Below are 5,656 nucleotides of genomic sequence, written 5' to 3'. Positions count from 1 at the left end.
ATCAGGTCTGGAAAGGCGATCTGGAATTTTCTGTCTTGGATGGTCAGTTAGCCTACAATATCATCCTCAGACGGCCTTTTATCTCTGAAGTAGCAGCCCTTATCTCCATACGCCACTTAACGCTTTACATCCCCACGGCCAAGGGAGGTGTAATGATTAGAGGTAGCCAAAAGGTGGCCCAGGAGACATATTCGGCATCGCTAATGATTCGCCCCCAATCTAAAGAAGAGGATGAAGAGGAGCTCGTCACAATGGCCTTGGGCGAGACAGAAATGTACCTTATGGCGGATGAAAAGCAGGTGCGAATAGCTAAAGGGCTCAAAGGCGAGATTAAAGACGCAATCACCAAGGTACTCCGTGAAGTGGAGGATGTCTTCACATGGAAGGATGAGATTCTCCCCGGAATTAGTCCAGACGTGATCACTCACAAGCTCAACATTGATAAAAATGCAGTTCCTGTAGCTCAGAAGCGGAGAAACCATGGCCTCGAAAGGCAGAAGGTGATAGAAGAAGAGATCACCAAGCTCCAACGGGCGGACGCCATTGAGGAGGTGCTTTATACTCAATGGCTGGCGAACGTCGTTCTGGTAAAGAAGGCGGGTGGATCCTACCACATGTGTATTGACTTTACGGATCTCAATAAAGCTTGTCCCAAAGACAACTATCCTCTGCCATGTATTGACATGCTCGTGGACGGAACCGCCGGTCACGCCATGTACTCCTTTACGGATGTGAAGTCAAGTTATCATCAGATCCCTATGGAGCCCTCAGATAGAATCAAGACCTCGTTCGTAACACATCAGGCCACTTATTGCTTCAAATTCATGCCTTTTGGGCTTAAGAACGTAGGTGCCACTTATCAGAGGATGATGAACAAGATATTCGCAGACAGTAAAGGTGATAATTATTCTGTCTATGTGGATGACATGATCATTAAAAGCACAACCGTGGAAAAGCATGCAGATGATGTAAAGGAGGTACTGGACGTACTCCGACGCCACAATATTAAGCTGAACCCGGAGAAGTGTACTTTTGGTGCGACATATGGAAAATTCTTAGGGTTCATGATTAGCGAAAAAGGAGTTAGCCCAAATCCTGACAAGGTTAAGGCTGTCCTAGAAATGTAAGCACCACGGAACATCAGAGAAGTACAACGCCTTAATGGGAGGATCGTAGCCTTGGGCAGGTTTATCTCATGTTCAGCTCGCAGATGTCAGCCCTTTTACGAGGTCATCAAGAAGCAAAAGACGTTTGAGTGGAATGAGGATTGTGAAATGGCCTTCGAAGGAATCAAGCGGTTCCTCACGGAGCCGCCCATGATGAGTCGGCCAATGAAAGGTGAGGACCTTTACATGTATGTATCGGCTACGGATAAAGCTGTGTGCACGGTCATGAAACGTGAGGAGGATGGCTAGCAATTTCCGATTTACTATGTGAGCAAGGTTCTAAAAGATGCCGAAACCAGATATTCTAAGCTTGATAAAATGGTGCTGGCTATTGTCACCACGGCAATCCGCCTTAGGCCATATTTTCAGGCTCATACTGTGGTGGTTTGAACGAATATACCGATGAGAAAGGTGTTGCAGAAGCCAGACACTTCTGGAAGGTTGATGGAATGGGCAATCCGCCTTGGTGAGTTCGATGTGAGATATGAAAGCAGGTCAGCTTTGAAGAGTCATGTCTTGGCAGACTTTGTGAATGAATTCACTGAAGAGGGGATTGATCATCCTAAGCCTCCAATAGAAGAGTGGACAATGTACACCGATGGCGCCTCCTCGGCAGATGGAGCTGGCATAGGCGTTGTGATCAAGGGTCCTCAATACATAAAATTACGGTACGCAGCAAAATTGAATTTTCATGCAACTAATAATGCTGCTGAATATGAAGCTTTGGTATTGGGATTGCGCCTACTCAAAGAAATCACTCCCGAGCGGATTGTGATCTATAGCGACTCCAAACTAATGGTCAATCAAGTAATCAAGAATTATGAGGTAAAAGATGATGTTTTGGCCAAATATGTAGCAGAAGTCAAAAAATTGCTAGATCACCTTGAGGCTAAAGAAACCAAATGGGAACTGATTCATGTACCTAGGGAGTCCAACACTGAGGCGGATCATTTGGCCAAAATGGCCTCTAGTGAGGAGAACTGGATAGATCCAGACTGTCCCTTCGAAGTTAAAATAGCTCCAGCCTTCGCTTCAGAGGAAGTATCCCTACTCACAACTGTTGAAACACCTTTCCACATAATTTTGATTTGACAAAATTGTTTAAGTATAAATTAGAATACATATTCTAAACACACTAAGTTTAAATGCGTTGATTTATTCTACTAATGTTTTTGTTCAATGTTGAGTATAAATGTTATAAGTCATAAGGATTGGAAGGCCCAAGCCCAATACAGAAGCCAAGGCCCAAGTCAAACAACTCAGTACACTCGGCCCGCGTATGTCAAGACGTTGTCGTTTTGGACAAAAACGCAACTCAGCAAACGGAAGGATCTAGAAGACCTTCAGGAACAACTTCACAATGAAGCTGCTGAGTAAGTCTCGACAAAGCGTACAAGACAGCAGACCGGCAGAGGAAAACTTCCAGACAAAGTGGTTCTTCTTTTAGCAAAGTTCAGACGACACAGTATGTTGTCCAGTTGACTTTACCTTAAAAGGAGAGACCATCTGCTGTGCTGACCGAGGACAGAAGATACACGATTGTGATTGGCCAAGAGCTCTGTGCAAGTCAGGATGACAACGACACATAGCCATTTCCCTCCAACGGTTATTTCGAAATTCGAAATGACCGAATGACCAGACGTCTCTATAAATAGTGCCATCACAAGCTTCACAAGATACAGAACTTGATCAAGCCATTACGCTGTCCAAATCTCTACAAGTTCTGCAAGCAAGAAGCAAAGAAAAGTTCTTACACTACAAAGTCTATTCATTTGTGTAAAAGTCTAGAGTGATTGTTTTTCAATCATCTAAGGTGTTCTAGCAATTGTTGTTTAGGACAAAACCTTTATCATTTCTAGAAGTAGAAAGGAGAGGCTGGGTACTCGGTTTTAAGTACTCAGCGGAGAGATTAGGATTGAGTAGAAGTATAGAGGAAGGTACTCTTGTCATACTCAATTGCTGATATTGTAAAAGGTTTGAGGCTCTACCTTTAAAGAGCTCAGTAGAGGATTTGAAATCTCGGAGGTGTTCCGGGGACAGGACGTAGGCTTAGAAGAAGCCGAACCTGGATAAATCTGCTGAGTGAAGTATTTCTAAACCTTAACTCCTTATTCATATTGCTTGCTTAAAACAAACTAAAACTGACCAAGTAAAAGAGGTCAAGCTGAGTTGTGCGCTACAAACGAGCAGGTTCAGGAATAGACTCTAAGTGCTATTTCCTGACCTAAGCAACGAAGCTGTCCTAGTCACTAGTTGACTAAACCAGTGTCTTGCTGAGTGTTAAGTGCCACTGTTTTATAAACCTTTCTTAAAGAAAAGAAATCTGCCCAAATTATTTTAAAAAAAGGTAAAATAGTTCCTAACCCCCCCCCCCTTGGAACTATATTTGCAACCTTACAAGGGACCAACAAGTGGTATCAGAGCCTAAAAGCTCATTACTAAAGGTCTAGCAACCTTGAGTTGATCCATACTATGGGCGAAAACAGCACTCGGTTTCTCCCTGGAAACCAGACAACTCAGATATTACCTGAGGGGCTGTCCATTACCAGGCCTCCCCTATTCTTCGGGTCAAACTATACCTTTTGGAAGAATAGGATGAAAAACTTCATTCAAGCTACAAACATGAGTGCCTGGCTATCTATAGTCCAATGCCCGTTTGTACCTGTGAAAGTTGTTGATGACCAGTCAGTTGTTAAAGCTGAGGTTGAATGGACAGAGGATGATCTTAAGAAGCTTCAAAACCATGCTTCGGCTATCAATATGCTTCACTGTGCGCTTGATGCTGCAGAATATAACAAAATCTCAGGTTGTGAGTCGGCACAAGAGATCTGGAAAAAGCTGGAAGTCACCTACGAGGGAACAAACAAAGTAAAAGAATCCAAGGTGAATCAGCAGATGAGACTGTACGAGCTGTTCGAGATGAACAATGATGAGGGAATTTCAGACATGAACGCAAGGTTCACCAACATCATTAATGAGCTCAAGAGACTTGGGAAAATCTTCACTGAGGAAGAACAAGTCAAAAAGATACTCAGGAGTCTTCCAAAAGACTGGCAAGCAAAGAAGACAGCAGTTGAGGAAGCTCAGGATTTAACCACCTACAAATATGACGAACTCATCGGTTCATTGCTGACCCATGAGATATAAATGAAGAACTTTGAGGTGAAGGAAAAATCTGATGACAAGAATCAGAAGTCACTTGTCATGAAGGCTGACTCCACTGACGGGAGTTCAACTGATGATGAGGAGATGGCTATGTTTACAAGAAAGATGAAGAGGCTGTTCAGGAAGAACGACCAATATTCCAAAAAGCCTTACAAAAAGTTTGATAAGTATAAGGCTGACTCAAGCGACAGCAAATACAGAAAGGACAACTCAAAGCCCATTACATGCTTTGAGTGCCACCAAGATGGCCATATTAAGTCAAACTGCCCCACGCTGAGGAAAGACAAGAAAAGCGGGAAGAAGGCAATGGTGGCTACTTGGAGTGACAGTGATGAATCTTCATCAACAGAAACTGAGGCCACCGAGTCAGCGAAGATATGCTTTATGGCTGACGAACTTGCTGAGCCATGCATTTCTGAGCATGCTGACCTATCTGATGAGTCAGATAATGAAGAGCAATCTAATGAGGTAATCTCACTCTCTCAACTCAGAAATGAAATGGGTAACGCCCTGAGTGATCTCTATACACTTGTTAAAAAGTGTAATAGGAAGATTAAAGCACTCAACCGGCGCTGTGATGAAGTAGAAGAGGTCAAACTGAGTGACCTCAGATACCTTCTTCAAGACAACTCAGTTTTGCATGAAAATATGAAAATCATTCATGAGTCTGTCTCTGAAGTCCAGTCAGTTTCAAAGAAACTGAGGAAGGATGTCACAACCATTCAGAACCAATTAAAGGTTCCAAACAAAAACAATTTTTCGCTGAGAACTCAGTATCAAGGTACACAGTACCAAGGTACTCAGCAGAGAAGAAATCCCCAGCGAAAATTCCAATGTGATTTTTGTGGGAAGTTAGGACACACTACTAAAGTGTGTTGGCACGCTCAGCACTGGGGTGCTGACAAGTCAGTAAGAAATCCTAAACAGAAGGTCAGTTGTGACTTCTGTGGAAAGAATGGCCATACTGTCCATGTATGCCGCCATAAAATAAAATATGATGCTATACCTGTTGCACCTAACAAGTCAGGACCCAAAAAGAGTTGGGTACCTAAAAGTAACTAATTACAATGCAGGTAAGCCTGAGATGTGCCGAGAAGTCAAAGATGTGGTATATTGACAGCGCATGCTCAAGGCATATGACGGGTGATGAAACTCAGTTCATCACGTTTGAACGTAAACGAGGAGGGAGTGTAAGTTTTGGAGACAACAAGAAGGGTAAGATAGTAGGCTCAGGAACCGTCGGAGGTAACCCTACTATTGAATCTGTCTCCCTAGTCAGCGGACTCAAATATAACTTACTCAGCATAGCTCAGCTATGTGACAAT

The sequence above is a fragment of the Euphorbia lathyris genome, chromosome 6 (assembly GCF_963576675.1).
Source record: "Euphorbia lathyris chromosome 6, ddEupLath1.1, whole genome shotgun sequence".
NCBI classification, from domain to species: Eukaryota; Viridiplantae; Streptophyta; class Magnoliopsida; order Malpighiales; family Euphorbiaceae; genus Euphorbia; species Euphorbia lathyris.
Note: the sequence above shows the minus strand (reverse complement) of the source record.